The following is a 22,198-nucleotide window of genomic DNA, read 5'->3' on the forward strand; positions in this document are numbered from 1 at the left end:
GAATAGTTAAAAGTAATATTATATAAAAAATATATAATGTTATCTTTAAGAACAAAAACAATGTTTGTTGTATTAAATAATTACAATATAATAAAAAAAATTAATAATATTAATCAAATAAATTTAAAAAAAGTTAAACTTCTGAAATCAAACAAAAATAATTAAGAGTTTAAAATATGTTATTTTAGATAACTTACAACAAAAATAGTTAAATGTAGCATTATGTACAAAAATTATATTTTTACCATTAAAAACAAAGAAAATCTTTGATGTTTTATATAATTATAACGATAGAAATTAAAATCTTAAGAAAATAAACTTTTAAAAATTAATTAATCATAAAAACAACTATATATATTATTAAATGATATATTATATTTGATTTTATTCATGAGTAACAAGTAGGTAGATGACATTGAGACAATTATTAATATAGAATTTTAAAATATATCTACATTATCATATAATTAAAATAGCAATGTTTATACCAACTTATCGTAAGATTTATTATATAAGAGTTAACAACAACTTCATTGATATATTACAAAAACATATAATTTTAAAGATTTTAAATATATTATTGTATTATGTGCAACACACAGGTATACATCTAGTATACACACATACATACATACACACACACATATATATATATATATATATATATATATATATATATATATATATATATATATATATATATATATATATATATATATATATATATATATATATATATATATATATATATATATATATATATATATATATATATATACAGAGAGAGAGAGGCAAGATCCATTGAAAATTAACTTAAAGGAGAGAACCAACAAACTTTTTATCACAATAACTTTTGGTGACAAAACATTTACATGTACATATGCATATCTAAGAGAATTATATAAAAACAAATTATAAGAAAAAAAAAACAAAAATCCTTATATACATATACATATGTTTTTTAAAAATGTACATATGCACAAAAAAAAAAATAATGAGTATGCATTAAAATGCATTTTTTTGAGTTTTTTTTTAAACCTTAATTTTTAAATATAAGGCATATTTTCGTTTATTTGACAAAAAATTATTATTTTTTTATTTTTAATTCTGTGTTTTTTATTTTTATAATTTAGCGAAAATATTTCTTAAATTTTGTAATTAATATTTAAAAAAAACTAATACATTTTTAATGCATATTTATATTTTTAATGTATATACATATAGTTTTAAAAAGTGTATATATGCATATGCACATTAAAAAAAATATTTTTAATGTATCTATATGCATAAGAGTAAGCATAGATATATACATATGAATAAATGAACGCATATGCGTATGAATAAATATATTTATATGCATAAGACAATTAAAGATGTGATTATGTTGGTGGGTATATTTTTCCAACCGTTTTGTTTTCTGGCCATAACTGCTATTTTTGAAAAAAAATCTAAAAGAAAGTTCTTAAAATTTAATTATCTACAAAATAGCATAATCATGAAATTTTGATTATATTTATTTATTTTTTTGTAAAATTTTTTTTAAACAAATCTCCAAAAATCATGAAAATTTAGGGATACTTCTTGAAGATAAAAGAGCTTTTCTTTTTCTTTTTGTTTATTTGATTTTTTTTTCAATAAAAAAATCAATTTTTTAAATAGATATATGCTCGGTTTAACGTTTTTAAATTTGTTTTTTGTTTTTTTTCGTTTATTTAAAAAGTAATTTTTTTTGTTTTTTTTTTTAAATATCTTTACTACATACTTGAAGATAGTAAGTTTTTTTTTTTTTTTTAAATTTTTCATCTTTATTTTTTGATTTTTTTTTAAAAACTAAATATCTGTTTGAGTTTTAATGTTTAACAATTATAAATTTTTAAATAAGAAGAATATTAAGCATCATAATATTTTCCGTTCATTTTTTTTAATCGTAAAATTTTGAATCATAACAGCCATTATGCAACATACATTTTTTGAACATATTAATTTGAATCAAAATATATTGAATGATATAAAGTTTTTTGTTTTTAATAAAACATTTGGATCATTAAATTTTTTGAATCATTTACTTTTGAATCATAAAAAATATAATAATTAAGGATCATTAAGTATTTGAATCAAAATATTTTAGATCATAACAAGTTAAGTATCATAAACATATTGAATCAAAAATATTTTTTAATCATAAATATTTTGAATTATCTATATTTTGATCATACTATGTTAAATATTTTTTTAAAAAACTTTTAATCTTTTAAAATCAAGTTTGGTATCTAAAACACATTATTTTTTAAAAATTCTTTTTACAAAGTTATTAGAATAGTGAGTAGAAATATTCCTTAAATTTTATACTTTTTGGAGAATTTTTTTTTTCTGGGTTTTTTATAAATATAAAAAATAGAAAATAAAAAATAAAAAATAAAACTTTTTCATGATTGTTCTCATTTTGTAGACAAATGAATTTAAGAACTTTCATTTTTTCAGGTTTTTTTCTTCAAAAAAAATGAAAAGGTAACGACCGAAAAACTAAGCGGGTGAGAAAAAAGAACAATTAATTTTTTTGTTTATGTCATTTGTATCCACCAAACAATTAATTTTCCTAAAAGTAATAAAAATCTCATAATTAATTATGAAACTATCATATCATCTCGCGAGATTTTAACGATAAATAAAATTAAATCCTGACCATTTATTTTATCAATCTTAATGTCAAAATTATATATATATATATATATATATATATATATATATATATATATATATATATATATATATATATATATAGGGTTAGATTCATTTGAGACCACTTATATTTTGTGAGACCGTGAGACGCATTTTTTTTATTTATTTTTTTTTTATTTTTTTATTTTTTTTAGTTAATTCATGTTCCGAAAATAATATTTAAAAAAAGATTTTTTTTGATTTTTCCATTTATTTTGCATTTTAAAATTATTTTTAGAATATGTACAATGTAATATTCTATTTAGAATATTTCACGTATTTTTCTAGTTAATTCAAGTTCTGAAAATAATATTTAAAAAAAGAATTTTTAGATTTTTCCATTTATTTTGCATTTTAAAATTATTTTTTAGAATATATCAGTATAATATTCTATTTAGAATATTTCACGTATTTTTCAAAAAAAAAAAGAAAAAACGGATTTTTTTAAAAATTTTTTTTATATTTTTTTTAGTTAATTCAAGTTCCGAAAATAATATTTAAAATTTTTTTTTTTGGATTTTTCCATTTATTTTGCATTTTAAAATTATTTTTAGATTTGGTCTCACGGTCTCACAAAATTAGAATGGTCTCAAATGAACCTTAACCTCTATATATATATATATATATATATATATATATATATATATATATATATATATATATATATATATATATATATATATATATATATATATATATATATATATATATATATATATATATATATACACACCCCATGTGTGACGTATGATAAAACAAATAAACTTGATTGGAACATGATTGATATGAAACGAACAATTGAGAAAAAACAACAGATATAAACTAATAGAAAATCGATGATTAAAATGATTATATATATATATATATATATATATATATATATATATATATATATATATATATATATATATATATATATATATATATATATATATATATATATATATATATATATATATATATATATATATATATATATATATATAACTTAAAACAAAAAAAATCCCCCATCTCATATCCACGCATTTCATCCCTATATTCACATGACTCTCCATGTTTGCCCATATCCCATTCATTTCTCTCATTAATATTCCTTATTTGAACCACGTGAGTTGATAGTAGTACAAGAATAATGAAAAAAAATCTACGAAATCTATTAATTATATTTGTCTAATAAACAACTTTGCTTCTGATCCGAATCTATTGCACAAATGGGAATGGAAATGGAAAACTAACACTTGGATTTATCGAATTACTAGCGGATTTTTATTTTTCAAATATGACGGAGCATGTTGAAGATTATCATATACAACATGTTTATTTTGATTCAAATGTTGAAAAAAGTGCAATTATAATCATATACCGAAACTAAAATTTCAAAACAAAATTCATATAATCATTCGTCACAAATATTTAATAAATTGATGCAATAAATCAACACAACAAAGGTAATCAAATTGAATATATAAGCTTAAAAAACCTAATAAGAAGTTAGAAATGAAAGTTCAACCAACGATTATAATAAAGAATGAGAAACTATGTTATCGAAAATAAGACTTATTTTTGGAAGGTCCTTACAAAAAAATGGTTTTATTTCTAAACATCCAAATATACCACAGAAAAAAAAAACACCTTAAAAACCCTTGATTTTTCTTCTTCAATTTGGTAGAATCAAACTATGCATTCCGGTAAAAGAAAATCTTTTAGAGCCGTAAAAGAAAAACAAAACAAACTAATAAATATATTATAATTACAACATTTTGAAGGTAGGTGATTAACAAGTCTTCCCTTAAGATTGTGTTTTTGGAAGAGTGCACCATTATCTTTTTCGATCCAAAAAAATAAAAAAAATATATATTTCTCAACCCATTCAAATCACTTGTCATATTACTATTTATAATTTACTTTAATAAAAAAATATAAAATTAAATAAGACATAACACTTCCTTAATTAAAAAATAATAATACATATAAAAAATACATGAAAATTAAAAGATGGAAGCGAAAAAAAAAAAAAGACAAGACAATAAAAATAACTATACGATAATAAAAATATGAAAAACCCTCATAAAAGGATCATATGGTTTTCTGAAATCCGGAATATAATCCGCAAGTTTAAAAAATATCACAAATGGTCCATGTAGTTTCAAAAAAATTAACAAATGGTCGTTATGGTTTCAAAACTTTTAACAAATAGTTCATCAACTACATGAAAGACTTATATACCATTTTTAATATATTTTTGTTTTTGTTTTTCTAAATCTATTTTAGAACAAAAAGAAAAAAATTAAATAACTTTGGCCCACATCTCTTTCTCCAGACAAACACAAACACAAACACACACACACGCTAGATCGTTAGCTTACATCATCTTCCTTTTAACTACTATCATCCATACATCATGAATGATGAACCCAAACTTCCTTCTTCAGCCACCGAACCTGCACCACCTTTCAACCACCAAATCGACATTCATCACAAGCCCCACAATATGAATTAACCCAACACCATCATATGCCACTTCCTATCATAACCTTCATCATCTTCCTTATGTGACCATCTCCATCGCGTGGTCTTCATCTCGCCATCACAGAACTACAACTTGAGACCTAGAAGGAGAAAGAGGGAAATCAATACCCATTATGAAATCGAATCTCAAGGAAATCAAACCTTGCCACCATTACATACCTGCAACTACAACTGCAACTTTAGACTTATTCATAAATTTTACACAAGAAGAAGAAAGAGAAATCAGATCTCCATCTTTGTCCAATATTCTTATTTGTTTATTACCACGCACCTACAGATTTGAGGAAGGCAGAACACGCACATAAAAACTCACCTTTTCATCACACTACTAGATTGTGTTCGTCATTATCATCTCTCATATCCTCTCGTTTAACATTGAATGAGAAGAAAATGATCATTGAGAGTTACGATCGAAAACACATACATATACACACACCTATTAATTGAGCCATCTAAGATAAACAAAAGACATTCATGGTTCGATTTCACCCATAAAATTGATTTCATACTGCATTAGGGTTTACCAAGTTTGAATCTTGAGAGATATCTTCAAACCAGAGACTAAATAGAAACAATAGAGAATTGCAACCATATTAATCATGTTAGCTTTATTCCAATCTCCAAGGATAATCTTCTTCCGCATAAAACAAATGTGACAAATTGGAATGAAGACCATCAATATGAGCTCCTTTAAACATATCACCGCCAATAGCATCTTGTATAGCCACATGAAAACCCTTCATTGCCAAAATGAATATGAATGGGAAAAGAGGGTCACCTTAGACCTCTTTGAAGTTGAAATTCATCTCACGGACTTCCATTAAGAAGGACAAATGCTCTAGCAGAAATCAAACAACAAAACCCCAACATTTAAGCCGTAGAGACAAACTTATCAAAGATCCAATATGGTGATCAAAAAGCATCATCTTCATTTATTTTTATTTAATTTAATTGGTTCAACCAAATTCTTATAGAAACATATTGGTATGTTCCATTCTTAAAAATAAGAGTAAATTACTGAAATCGTCTCTATGGTTTGATCAAAATTGAATTTTTTTTTTTTTTTTTTTTTTGCATTCGGATCTTCAATGTAGACGATTTGAGTAATTTACTCTAAAAATAAACATAAAGGTGATATTAAACCAATCCTCTCTCTAAATTGTCACAACCGACCAACTTGAACCTATTCATAAAACATTATATAATATCCATGTTCTCTCTTTCTCTATTTTCTCTTCGTACTATATTATGCGGCTTGGATGAGTAACGTATCAAAACAGGTCAACAATGGACTAACTCTTCAAAGATCAATTTTCTTTTTTTTGGGAAAAAGGTTATACATTTCTCAATATAAAGTAAAAAAAAATGTAAATGCGTTCATTATTTGAGATAGGTCGGTGTGATGGATATAAGTGGGGCCAATGGGAGAATTAATATTTTGTATATATATGTGGATGAGGGGGACAAGGTGACACCATGGGTCATCCCTCGGTGTAAAATCCACCTCACCCTACATGCTAACATGCACCAACCAACACTTGACCAAAACCCAAGACTCTTTTCGTTTCACTCGGTCTTTTCAATCTTATATATTAACTCACCTTACCCGGGAATGACAAAATAGTCAAGTGTAATGTAATAGACAACATGTCAAATTATATTTGATTCATAACGAATAATCAATTGACATAAACACATATGTCGTGTTTGATTTGAAGAATTATAATGCAAATAATACGATTAATATCGTTCATGTAATGAGGATGAAGATAAAAATGTTCTCAAAATATAAAATATTTGTCCAAACCGCAAGAGGAAAGTGGGTTTTGTTCATATTATTGTTTTTCATTTCTATCTCCATTAATACCATTTTGTTTTCCTCAATGTTGCCTCCTTTGTCAGCTTCGTTTTCATCATCAAAGGTGCATGAAGCCTCGAAGGTTTAGAATGGTTCCTAGAAAATCCAGGTGCGTAATAAAACCGATTATATGAGTTATATCCGGATCCGATCCAAATCCATATTGAATGAAACCAGTTTTTTTGGAAAATTGTTAGGTTTGGATTGATGTGACCAGATTTAACAGGATCACATTCAGACAATGGAAACTGACTTATGGTCAGATAATTGGTATCAATTATGAATCGAACCGGTAAAAAACTGAAAAAATAAAATGTTGAAAACCGGATTAGACTATTTACAAGCCAGTTATACCGGTTCATAATTTTATTCCGAAAACCGATTTGAAAGAAAATAAAATTTACATTTTAATTTTATCCAAAAAAACCAACGGCCCATTCTGAAATCCCATATGTTATTGTTGGTTATTTAAAAAAGATGGGTTTCCTAGTGGCCCAATAAGCCCAACCTGGTTGCCAGGCTCAAGAGAGTCTATTTTCTTTTTTTCAAAATTTTACTTATGTAATATTAAGGAAAAAAGAAAGGGTTTTATAAAAAAACCTCTTGTTATTTTAGGAAAGTTTTTTAATAAAATATTTTAAAAAATGGAACAGAAAGTCTCGATTATTTAATATTTTGCTTAAATAAACGAAAAAGTTTTTTTTTTTTTTTTTTTTTTTTTTTTTTTTTTTTTTTTAATTTTAACAGAAAATAACAGATTATGTGATTTTTCTAAAATAATAAGACTTTTCTGATCAAAAAAACATTTAAGAATTTATAAAAAAAAATCCCAAAATAATAGGATTTTTCTATATAAAAACAAAAAAAAAATCTTTAAATTATTCATCATAAAAGTAGTTTAAATTTAAAACAAAAAACCTGAAAATGTAAATTTTAACAGTATGGTATGAAAATTATAACAAAACCAATTATATATAATAAATTGTATAAGCTTTACAAAAATAAATACATCCTATTACATTACATAATAACTGGATAAATACAATTTATCTAAGTAATAAAAAATAAAATTGATTAAAAATTATATGTTTAAGTACAGGTATATGACCTAGTTTTGGCACTCTTATAAATGGGTTTAAAGTAGATTATTTATAGCGTAAAATTTTATTCGGTTCGTTTTAAAATTTATAAACTCAACTTAGTTTAATAGCATTGGTCAGTGTTGCACTGTTACCATCTTTATGTGATCGAGATAAACCATAACTCGACCTGAAAATATTAATATTAATATATAAATAAATCAAAAAATCGTCACACTTTGCATGTTATTATGTTGAATAGTAAAGTAATTATTGATCATTAAAATTTTAAATACAACAACCATATTCGACGGTAGCTAGCGAATGTTTGAGCTCAATATTTCCTATGGAGGGCGGGTGGACTGAAGTTCGCCGGAAAAGAAAATCGGCGGCCAATAACGCAAAGATAATTACGTACTTCGTCACAAATGTGCCTGGAGAAACGAGGAAAGGAGAGCTTAGGAAAACATTCGAGAGATTTGGCAACCTTACAGACATCTATATGGGACAAAAACTAGGAAAGAATGGCAAACATTATGCATTTGTCCGATTCAGAGGAGTTGGAGACATTAAAGATCTAGAAAGAAGATTGGATGGACTGAAGTTAATAGGGGAGACCCTCAGGATAAACATTGCCCTACATGAGAGGAAAGAACCGCCCAGGCAGCATTGAGATAATGAAACAGGAAACAGAGTGATGGGAGGGCATCCATACGGGAACAACAAAGGTGAAAAGGTAACAAGAATAGGAAGCTGGAACCGGGACCACCGAACGTATGCAGACCTGCTGAGACCAAGATATGAAGCTAAAAGTGTCAACTACACAACAGAACCACCTGGTCCTCCTTTGCCAGTCCCTATCACCTTACAACAGGAGCAGGTTACACTCAGCTGGTTGAGAAAGGTAACTTTAATTGGAGAAGCCACGACAATAACTCATCTGGGGCACCTTCCAAAACTCATTCTCAACAAAAGAGATACTACCATAGAGATAAAATACATCGGGGGTTTAAAGGTGCTCATACTCTTCGACAACTCCAAGGCAGCAAAAGAATTCAGGGACAATGTTAGCAGATGGAAAGAACACCTAAAATGGGTGGAATGGGGGGATAAACACAAAGTATATGACGATCGGGTGGCTTGGATACGAATTGTGGGACTTCCATTACACTTATGGGGCCAGAGTAACTTTGAGAGTATCACGCATGAATTTGGGAAGACCATTGCACCATTTGAAGACATTCCTAATAGAGTTGATTTATCCCATGTCAAGATTGGAATACTCACGAACAGAAAGTCACAGATTAATGAGGAGATTCATGTTGCCTTCGAAAGTAAGGTTTATAGACTGGGCATAATTAAGTTTGATGAAGATTGGTTCCCTTTCAATTTTGACCCGTCAGAAGATGTTTATGAAGAAAGCAATGCTATAGAAGAGGAGATGGAAGAAGGGGAATTTCGAATCGAAACACAACGGATAGATGGTGACATGGGAAACGATACAGAAAATCCACCGGAGAATAATATGGTTCCGGCGACGGCAGCCGGGACGTCGAACCTGGAAGATGAACAGTCACATGGGGAAGGAACGAGGATGACTGAACCATCGATGATGGAAGATGTAGCGACTCCTAGAAACATGGACACATTAACTCCTGACGGCTCCAACCACAATGCAGGCCATGTGATAACAAACCCAGGTGCACCGACTACAACCGATCCAACTTTAAAAAATATGGAACCTTCTAATGGGTTCCCCTGTGTGGGCTGTTTTGGGCTTTTTTCACCCATACTGGAACCGAGTAATCCATCTCAACATTTTAGAACCGGTGAGTCTAATGGAAAAAGACGGAGAGTACTATCCGGAGAGAATGGAATCAAAATTCCTTCTATACCCCCAATGCCCAGTCTATCAGATCAAGACCTGCCCCCGCTCCCAGCATCACCGCCTGCAGAACGCTCCAATAGCCTAATCGATCTCAACACCCCTCCGGCAAATCAAGCTATGGTAATGGAAGTTGAAGATGCTGAATCTACCCAGGTATCAGAAAGAATAAAAACTGCAAGAATTGGTAATGAGTTGGGGTTCGATATTGACCCTGATGACCCCATTCTGAGAGAGGTAATGGGAGAAGATGGTGAGAACCTAGTTCCACAATGAACTGTCTTAGCCTTAATGTCAGGGGAATCGGCGAAGTGACCAAAGTAAAATGGGTAAAGAGGCTTAAAACTGCACACAGGATCTCGTTCCTAGGGATCCAAGAAACGCAATTAGCTAACACAGATGAAATAGATGTCGAAGGCTGCTGGGACTCGGACGAATTTGGCTTCTCCACAATTCAATCTTCAGGCAGATCAGGTGGACTTCTAAGTATGTGGGATTCAAACTTGTATGTTGTATCAGACACCATTAAATCAAGACACTTCCTGATTACAATTGGGAAGTGGGAAGGTATTCCGGGCGACACAATATTCGCAAATATCTATGGGCCCCATGATTCAATAGAGAAGAAGCAACTATGGGATAAACTACTCCAAATCAAAAACGAGAAATCAGGTACCTGGGTAATGTTCGGAGACTTTAACACAGTAAGGAGAAGGGAAGAGCGTATCAAGTCTCAATTTTGCCCATCCTCTGCATTCCATTTTAACCGTTTCATATCGGAGGCTGGCCTTCATGACATCAGAATGGGTGGTAACAGATTCACATATCTATGCCAGTCGAATTTCAAGCTCAGCAAACTGGATAGATTTTTGGTTTGCAATAATTTCATAGCTGCATTTCCTTCCCCCTCAGTCACCGCTCATCCAAGAGAGTTATCAGATCACTGCCCGATAGTACTGCAAACAACATTCCTGGATTTTGGAAAACCCCCATTCCGGTTCTTTAATTCATGGCTTAAACGAGATGGCCTCGATATCATTGTAAGAAAGACGTGGGAGGAATTCAGAGGATTTGGTGCTCCTGATTCGTATTTGAAGGCTAAATTGAAGTTCCTAAAAAACGAGATTAAGAAATGGCGAGCCAGTGACTACCCCAAAGAAGTAAAGGAACTGCATGATATGAAAAAGAGAGTATATGATATTGATCTGGCGGCGGAAGAACGCGAACTCACTGAATCCGAGATAGCAGAAAGAAGGGCAGGATTTCAAAGAATACTTGAATTGGAAAAAATGGCTGTCTTGGATATCAAACAACGGGCAAAAATTAAATGGATTATTGATGGTGACGAAAACACAGCCTTCTTTCACGGATACGTAAACAACAAGAGGAGGAAAAGCAAAATTTCAGGCTTATTAATTGATGGAGTATGGGTTACTGAGCCTGAAGCAATAAAATCAGGGATTTTTAGTTTTTACCAGGAAAAGTTCCAAGAAAGATGGGCCTCTAGACCCAAGTTCAGCAGCAGTAAATTTTCTTCTATTGATCCAACCACACGAGATAGTCTTGAAAGTCCATTCACGATAGAAGAGATAAAAGAGGCAATATGGGCTTGTGGGAATGAAAAAGCTCTAGGGCCGGATGGATATACGTTCAAGTTCATTAAAAGGTATTGGGACATCTTAAAAGATGACATTGTGAAAGCATTCAAATATTTTGAACGTTTCGGTGTAATTAGCAGAGGATGCAATGCCTCATTTCTCACCATCATCCCTAAGATAAAGGACCCTATAAAAATCGGCGACTACAGACCAATTAGCCTCATTGGCAGCTTATATAAAATCATTGCAAAATCTCTCTCTGCTAGACTAGCAAGGATCATTGGTTTATGTATCGGAGAAGAACAATCTGCATTTGTGGCGGGAAGTAATATCCTAGACGGCCCCCTAATAATAAGTGAAATGTGTTCCTGGGCTAAGAAGGTAAATGAAAAAATGCTTCTCTTCAAAGCTGATTTCATCAAAGCCTTTGACACTGTAAATTGGGAATATCTTGATCATGTTCAAATGCAAATGGGATTTGGACAAAGATGGAGAGGGTGGATTCAAGGTTGCTTAAGATCCTCACGTGCGTCGATTCTAGTCAATGGTTCACCTACCGATGAATTCGAATTTGGCCGTGGAATAAGACAAGGTGATCCTCTCTCACCATTCTTATTCATAATAGCCATGGAAGGGCTTAACATCGCGATGAAAGAGGCCACAGGAAAAGGAATTTTCAATGGAAAAAACATCCCAAATAGTGCCCTATGTGTGTCGCATCTGTTCTACGCAGACGATGCACTCTTTGTGGGGGAATGGAGTGAGGAAAACATCAAGAACCTGGCTAGAATCCTCCGGTGCTTCCATGTGTCTTCTGGGCTTCAAGTGAACTTCTCTAAATCGAGAGTGTTTGGCATCGGGGTTGACCATCGCGAAGTTGAAATCCTTGCAAAACCCCTCGGATGTGAGCCAGCCAAGCTTCCATTTACTTACCTTGGAGTTCCTATAGGGGCAAATATGAAACTATTAAAGAATTGGAAACCGGTAATCGAAAAATTACAAGCTAGACTGTCTACATGGAAATCGAGATCCTTATCACTTGGGGGTCGGCTAACACTAGCGAAAATTGTCCTTGGCAGCATTCCAACTTTCTATTTTTCCTTGTTTGTTGCTCCTGCAGGTGTTATCAAGACTTTGGAGAAGATAAGGCGAAGATTCATATGGGGGGGGGGAGCAGATGAGAAAAAACATATCAACTGGGTGGCATGGGACAAAGTGATCGCTCCCAAGAAGAATGGCGGGCTGGGATTAGGCTCGCTTAAAGCTTTCAACCTGTCCCTAATTGTAAAGTGGTGGTGGAGGCTGAGATTCGAAAAAGCAAGTTTATGGTCCAAAGTCATAGAAGGGATCCACAACCTTCATAATAAACCTGCTGCCACCATGTCTAAAAAAACTTTACCTGGAGTATGGAAAAACATCACCGGGGTTCAAGAAGAATTGGCAAATCTGGGAATTGATATAAACGATATAATCTTAAAAAAAATTGGTAACGGAGATGACACCATGTTCTGGCAAGACAGATGGATTGGAGATGCAACATTAAAGGAATCCTTCCCAGAATTATATAAGTTGGAATGAAAGAAGCGGTGCAAAATCAGTGAGCGTATCAAACAAGGAGACACCAGCTGGGATTGGAAAGCAAGCCCGACCCTCACGGTGCAGCTAAGCGAGGTTGACACACTCCTCGACTTGGTCTGCAACTTTCAACTAAATTCTCGGAGAGATGAGTGGATATGCAGCATCTCAAATGATAAGGTATTTCATGTAGAAGCACTTAGATCAAAAATTGATGGGAGGAATACATTGACACCAGCAGGGGAAGGTCTAATCAATTGGATTCATGAAGTCCCGTTAAAGGTAACTTGTTTTATGTGGAGGGCATCTATGGACCGTATACCAACTACCACCGCCCTGCTTAAACGAGGGGTGCAAACCGTGACTTCCATATGTTCCTACTGCGAATTGGAAGATAAAGATGTCAACCATGTAATTCTAAGATGCCCAATAGCTGTCAAGGTATGGGAATGGGTATTCATATGGTGTGGGCTTGGTGAAAGAAAATTTGCGACAGTCGAGGAGCTTGAGAAATTTCTATCACAGTGGGGAACATGTCCAGTTAAACGAAAAAACTTAATTACAATATGTTATGGAACGGCTTGGCTCATTTGGAAAACAAGGTGCGATTGGATCTTCAAGAAGATTCGTACCTCCCCCACCAAAGTGGCGGATATGGTGATATCCATAGTATATTCATGGATAAAACACAGGAGAGTCAATTGTAATTATAATTGGGTTGAATGGTGTACTAACCCATTTCTCTGTATATAATTCTCTTGTCTAAAACCTTGTAATTACCCCTATAGCACCTTGCTAGGGGTTTTTTCTTTTATTAATAATATTTGCCGGTTCCAAAAAAAAAATTAAAATTTTAAATTTTAACAGTCCATTCATTTTTCTTATTACGTTTCTATGATTATTTGTTACACTAAAGACAAATATATTAAATATTGACAAATCCTTTTGGTCCCAGTAAGTAGATTTTGGAATTTGAAAGTTGGAACGAAATCCGGAAAAGCATCATTCTCAAAGTCTTTGTCATAGTTATGAAGATGTAAAAAAGCATCATCCTCAAGGTCTTTTTCATAACTGTGAAGATGCGAGAAAGCATCATCATCAATGTCTTTTACCGGTGAACAAAAGAGACATGACAAGACCCCTAGATGTGCGTGGGAAGGATCATTTATTTTTAGGTTGGTTAAGACCGAACGAAGTGGTAGTATTTTTGACATGTTGTCATATCAGATCTTTTCATGCCACATAAGTTAGAGAGTGGTAGTGTGTTAGTTCAATAAAAAGAAACAAGAACTAGCCAATCAAAACTTACTATTTCATTTTCTTTCTCCTCTCTTCTCTGGTATGCAGGTAACGGGTTTTTCTTAACACTCCCCTTAGCACATGGTAGGGGGCGGTGTATCAAGTGCTAAGAATGCTTTGGCGAGAGCTCTTAGCGAGCCCACTCCCTATACCCTAAAAAAACATTCCATTTTTTCATATGAAAACATCCAAAAGGACCAAAACCAAACAACCTTCACGAAAACATCCAAAACCAAACAATATGCATGAAAGCAGTCAAACCAAACAATAAGTACGAAAGTAGCCCAAACCAAACAATTTGCATGAAAGCAAGCAAAACAAAAAAAATGCATGAAAGCAGCCAAAACCAAACAATCTGCATGAAAGCGGCCAAAACAATCAGTTTGCATAAAAACAACCAAAACCAAACAATCTACATGAAAGCAGCCAAAACAAACCAATCTGTATTATTACAACAAATGAATAAGAAATCATGGGATGATAAATAAAGATTAGATATTAGAAAAAATGAAAAACCTCGGATTAACAAATCAAATAGGATGGATTCATATCAGGGAGCTAGAAGGAAAATGGAGTTATAAACATGATCCTTGTAGATAGAGATGTGTTATGTGTTATATCTCATGTTTCATTTGTCATGTGTGTAGACGTTATTACATGAAATGCTTCTGGATCTTGTTTGGCATGGGTGTCTATGACTAGGTCGTGTCGATCAATCTAGATACCAAATGGAAGAAGGTTGTAACCAAATAAACTTGGTTCTATAAAGTACTAAATTTTAGATTGATTTTAGGCTGAATTTGGTATACGAACCTAATTGCATAGGACTTCAAAAAAATTAAGGTTATTTTAAGTTTTTTAGATAGATTATCTTACACATCACTGTTTGACTCTTAAACGTGCATCTTTTGTCTCCAACAAACCCACAACTTTGGTGGCTAATATTTTTAGTAATAAGGATAACGAGGGTAATCATCATTAAAAAATTTATATTCTATCTTTTTGTTTTGGAAAAAATTCAAATTTTTATCTTTTGACATCAATTGTCAGTGTTGAAAAAACAACTCAACTTCACGCATTAGAGGTGTAACATCACATTTTCGCATTCCAATAGAAGTCAATATAAACCGTCATTTATAAAATTTGAAGTATATATATTACTTTTTATACAAAGTAATCATCTTAAACATGTTGGAAACGTCAATACGATTTCCGTAGATATAAAACGCCTGAAACCGACTTTGTATTGAGAAGTTATGCTTCTTCGAAGCTTTGCAATTAAACCGACACAGTTCAGCGTATCCTAAAATTTTTAGATGGGTTGATTATTATCCTGATCAATCAAAATGAAAGTCATAGTAGTTATAAAACCGAGAGCATGCATATAGAGAACGTCCAAATTTAACTTTACATGAGGAAGTTACGATTTTTAGAAGTTTCAGGGTACTAGTGTGGGACACAGAAACCGAAACCAAGATTGGTCGACTGTGAAGAAAAACAATCTAAATGAGAGTTAAAGATCTCATTAATAAGATCCAATCAATATAAAGACAATCGGGAATGGGATTCGTAAGGACAAGTTAATATTTTTAAACGGAGTTTAGCAGTCTAAGCATGTTAAAATATAGTTTTAAAAATAAAGTGATAATTAGATGACAAAGTCTAAATAAAAGTTATAGATATCGTCGATAGCTACGCGTGGATATAAAGAATATCGATAACGGAGCTTGTGTAGAGAAGATGTGAATTTTTAAAGAAATCAACATATTTGATGCACAGCCGCGCGCCCAGAAAAGAGGCGCAACGCGCTTCTGACGCACCATAGGATTCTGACATGTGTAACTACCCAGACAATGCCACATCAGCACCCTTGACCAAGTGCGTAGCGCACACCAGACCATTTGCGCGGCGTGTATCCTGAATTTGCCTATATAAACCACCAAATTCAACCATTTCTCACATCCCTTTCCTCTAGAACATCTCTAGAACTCCTTCGTGTCTCTTGACCATTTTCTCTCTAATTTCCCAACTACTTTAGTGAGGCTTTGCGACATCAGAGAGTTGGAGAAATAGAAGTGTACTCGGTATCGAATTTCTACCAGCGTAATTCCCTATTTTCGCTAGAAACTCTCTGTAAGTTAGGCTACACTTACTACGCTTAAAGTGTGACTTATATTTTTACTCATAGTCATTGTTATGAATATATAAATAAGATTTATCATTAATTCTAGTTATAATGATAATTGATCTACTTACAAGAGATGTGTCTAGAATGGTCATGTTGGCTTGGTTGTTGGATTTCAGAAAGGCTATATGCCGAAATAGTCTTGCCTTCCAACTTCCCGGCCTTGATGATCCTTATTAGATAGAACTCGCGGTATTCTTTGGGATTAGTGATAGAGATCTAGCTTTCATTATTAGATTGTCATAGGAAATGATAAGCTATAGTATTCTAGGTTGATATATGGTAGAAGTGTTACCCGTTACGCCAGAGGGATATCTGTCAGTTGTCAGTGTAATTGTCTAAGTGAGTTCTTCTCACTATATTGTATACTCCAGTATGTATCATCTGTATGTTAGGATATAGTTACCTTGTTGTATGCACCTAGGCAATTAGACTAGGATGGTTAGTTGTCTATTATGTAGATTGTTGTTATATGTGTGTTGATATATATGGAGTTGAGAGCGGGCCAGCCTTGTGTTGAAGGCCAATAGACTCAGGCAGACTAGCTTTATGTTAAAGGACAAGGACAAGCGGACCATCCACGTGTTGAAGGTTGTGTAGGGAGGACCTGTTATATGTTGAAGGCCAAGGTGTGGACTAATTATAAGCTGAAGGCCACTATGTGTATGCATTGTATATATGTATTATGGGGTATGATATTTTGAGGAACTCACTAAGCCTAACGCTTACCCAGTTGATATTAAATGTTTTCAAGTACTCCATCTGATAATAAGAAGCGCGAAGCTCGACTGTACACACGCATTGGAAACCTATTTTCCATGTATTCCAAAATAAGATAAATGACTTTTAAATGTAAAACATTGGTGATTGTCTCGAATAAATGAAATGTTGTTTTATAAAAATGAAAAAAAAATGTTATGAAAAATTGGGATGTTACAAGAGGTTAATAAAGAACGTGATCTTCCTCCTTAGACATTTTATAGATAAATATAAAGAAATAAATAGGGATACCCATATTATGTTCATCAACCTACAGAAGACGTATAATAGTCTTGAGAAGAGACATAAAGGACCTTGGAGCCTATAAGGGTCCTCAATAGCTATATCATGGATATTCATGATATGTAATGTCGATCTACAACCAGTGTTCGGATCTTTGTTAGAGACAAGATGTCATTTTCAGTTGAAATCATGCTTCTTCAGGGCTTGGCTCTCACCCCTTATATCTTTACCTTGATCTTAGACAACATTTTTTTCCAAGATCCAAGGGAAGAGCCTTAGTGTATGCTTTTTTCCAATGACATTGCCTTAGTGGCCAAGTATAGAGTTGAATTAAATGTTTGTTTAGGCATATGGAGAGAGAAATTAGATGAGAAAGAGTTATAGATTAACATTGTTAAAATGAGGTATCTTTGGTGTAATTTTAATAGGGAATCAAATAATAAAGGAGTATATGTAAGTTAAAGGGATCAAGCTCTTATCATGTAGGAGAGGTTCTAGTATATGGGGTCTATCATCCATTAGGGATGGGTGTAAAAGTAGACATCACCTATCACACAAAGACAGGTTGTGCAAAGTAGGAGATGACATTGATAGTCTTGAGTGATAGGAAGGTCCCTTTCAAAATGAAGGATAAATTTTAAAAGGTAGTTAATAGGTCTATCATGTTATACAAATATGAATATTTCCCAACAAAGAAGGACTACGAGAGGAAGATGGAAGTAGAATAAATAAGGATATCGAGGTAGAGTTGTGGTATAACTTTATTGGAGCGACATGGATCATTAAAATTTTAAGGGAAATCAATTAAGGTGTTATGGACATATCCATATGAGGTCACCACCATCTCGGTAAAAAGGGTAAAGTCAATGGTCATTCCTAGTTTGAGGAAGAGATAACATCCTTAAAGGAAGTGATGTGATAGTGCAAGGCTTGACATGGAAGAGCCTGCTCTAAGTCTCAGGTATGAGGGTGTAGATGCTAAACATTGGGTTAGCTGAGTAGTCTCACCCATTTAATATTTTGTATTATGGTATTTATTCCTCATTTCTTGTTTCTTGCTCTCTCTCTCTCTCTCTCTCTCTCTCTATATATATATATATATATATATATATATATATATATATATATATATATATATATATATATATATATACTGTACCTGATTTAGTCTTGTTTTTTACTGCTCCCATTAACTTATTCCCCCATTGTTTTTCTCGTTTGCATCTTCTTGAATCGTTATTTATGTATTATGATTTTTCTCATATTTGTGTCTTACTTGTCACTTTGACTAACATTCACCTTGTTCATATGATTTACAATCTATCGTTGGAATATATCAGATGTTATCAATGTGAAGTAGTCATTTGACCCTCTATAGATGCATAATTATCGACATCTACCTCCCTTAACCCATTGTTATTGTTGATGACGATATTGTTATTTAATATATAACTGATCTATGTTAATGTTTCAAACATGTTAGCAAATTAAAAACATGAATAACAAGGTCACATTGAAAGTGAACGGGAATTGCTTAAGCATGACAGTATTATATTGTATAATTATGAATATTTTCCAGTAAAGGGGTATCGGATAAAGATGTAAGTTAGGTAAATTAGGATGTTATTATTGATATACAATAAAACATTGTTGAATGGATTTTAAATTTGATAATAGGAAGTTCATTGGGAGTGGGGTTGATTACTAAAAAAACAGAGGGAAGTAAGATTGGAAATGGACAAGTGTAAATTATCTATGAACGTCTCTAATTAAGATTGTGGAGATGAGTAATGTGGATGGTACATGGAGAAGATAACATCCTAGAACGAATTGGAAATGATGAAGTTACACAAAACGGAAGGGATTGAGACTTACAATCATAAAAGTAGGCATCCTAAGTCCTCGTTCCTCTTTTTTGTAAGATTGTTCCTTTCGTTTAACGTTTGCACCCCCTTTATTAATTATATTTATTTTAAATAGTTTTGTATCTATCTCCATTCCGCTATATTATCCATATATGTTTTATTTACAAGCATTTTGTATAGTGCTTGCATTGACTTACCCTTTCTCCATCATTTTAGAACATGTTCTCATTGTTTTCATGTCGAAAAATTCCTATAAAATAATCGCTATGAAATGGATATGGGATTTGACACATGTTATTGTTGTTGTTGATGGACATCAACATCAACAATGGTACCTTCAAAAAATTTCTACTTCGAAACCGAGTTACATCATCATGTTACTTTCACCCACATTTGTATATATATATATATATATATATATATATATATATATATATATATATATATGTGTGTGTGTGTGTGTGTGTGTGTGCTTGTATTTTATAGCAATCGACCCATACTGTTGATAGCCTAAACTCTATTTGTGTTTTGTGAATAAATATTTCCATATGGAATGAGAAAGGATTCATGGAAAATTATTTTGTATCTTAGTATCAGATCTACTTTCTTGAAAAAAAAATCTTATATCTTTTCTAATCTCGTAACCCTAAATCCTTTCATAGTCTTTGACCATAATCTCTCTGTAAGAACCCAAAATTTAGATAGATTTGACTTTGAGTCAAATATTGACCAAAAGGGCAATTTGGTCATTATTAAGAATTTTATTAGTTTATGAAGTTGTGACTTCATGAAATTAACCAAGATAAGCTTGAGTCACATTTATAAGATAAACTAAGTGAGTTCAAGGAATAAAAATGCAAGAGATGATGCATTTTGGCCATAAAGGGTAAAATGAGAATTTTAATCTTTTGGGCCAAGTTTGTAACTTAACAAAATAAGACCCATATTAAGTGACTTAATGGATTTGTAGAACTCATCTCCATATTTTCATGGATATAAAGATCAGAGAAAATGGGTTTAAGATGAAGAAGTTATGAGGGTTAGAAGTTGGAAGAAAAGTGTCCCTAAAGTTGGAATGGAATCAACAATGAAGGCTATTGTCATACAACCACCGTTGCGTGGTGAAGAACTTGCCATCGCATAGTGAGGTGAAGCAGTAATTCATACGAGAGTCTCTTCATAAGTAGATGACAATATACTTTGCACCACAACATGGTATATGGGTACCACAGCGTGGTGGCGAAATTAGGATGCTATTTGGGAGAAGCATCGCGGCTCATCAAGAGGCAGACCGCGACCTTTTTAGATGCACCACAGCTCAGTGAACAGATTACCTTGGCACATTTACAAGGTCAACACAAAACTTATAACCTGTTAAAAGCTCATTTTCGATCATTTCTTTAGGGAATCGATTGGAGAGCTTGGAGATGACGCTTTTAATGCCAAAGTTGTGCCAAGAGAAGACAAAGAATGTGGATTGCTATGATTATCATCCTCTCCACATTAAGGTAAAATTTATCCATTTTATTAAGCTTTGAGCATTAATGGTGAATTTATTAGTTTGGTTAGAATTGTTGAGTTGACCAACCTATAACTTGATTATAATGTTATTGGGAGTGTTTAAAAGCTTTGAACAAGCTTTGTATGTGATTTTCATTGTGAAATCCATATATGTGAAGTTAGGTTTGAAATCCTAACTAATGAGAGTGGTAAATTGATGCAGTAGATTAGAGTGTAATGAATTATGTAATATGGGATGCTCAATTAATTGGGTGGAATAGATTTAGACACAGAAAGTGAGTTGTTGGACTTATGATCATCTAAGTGATCATTTTGACATAGAGAGTAGATTATCTCTTAATAGGCTAAGAAAAGCTTTAAGAAACTTGATGTGTTGTATGAATACGCCTTGAACAAAGAAGAAGGATCAAGATCCCATCAATTAAAGATTGTAGCTAAGGGTAGTTAGCTTTCACTAAATAACAAAGTGAGTTATAATTCACTCTTTCTCTAGATTATGTATGCATGTCTTTATGCCTTTATGTTATTATGTATGCATGCTTGTATGTTTATGGTATCGTGTCAAATACCCACAAGACAAGATAGCAGGTGAAGATAGAATGTGATTATATAAGTTGTAATCTTGTATATAATTAAGTATGCATGATTAGATGTTAAAGGTATTATCTTTAATACCTATAGATTCATATATCAAGATAGAGTCTGATTATATGTACTAAACCTTACACGTGATTATGTGTGTATAAGTAGATGTAGAAGGTATTATGTTAAATATCCAAGGTATACTAAGTGTAGATAAAATGTGAATGGTATGATTAAATGTAGAAGGTATTATGTTAAATACCTTCAAAAAGTTAGATGGGGATAGATTATATGTATGCTTAGAGTGTGTATGTATCGTTGAGAATACAATATGTATGTGGGATGGAAGATATAGTATATATGTTTAGTTGAGAATAAAGTAGGTATGTGGGCTGGAAGATACAATATGTATGTGTGGTTAAGAATAGAGTATGTAAGTATGGTTAGATATTGATGGTATTGTGTTAGATAACCATCATAGATTAGATGAAGATTGAGTTTG

This window comes from Lactuca saligna, chromosome 2 (assembly GCF_052625555.1).
Source record: "Lactuca saligna cultivar CGN05327 chromosome 2, ASM5262555v1, whole genome shotgun sequence".
In the NCBI taxonomy this organism is placed as follows: Eukaryota; Viridiplantae; Streptophyta; class Magnoliopsida; order Asterales; family Asteraceae; genus Lactuca; species Lactuca saligna.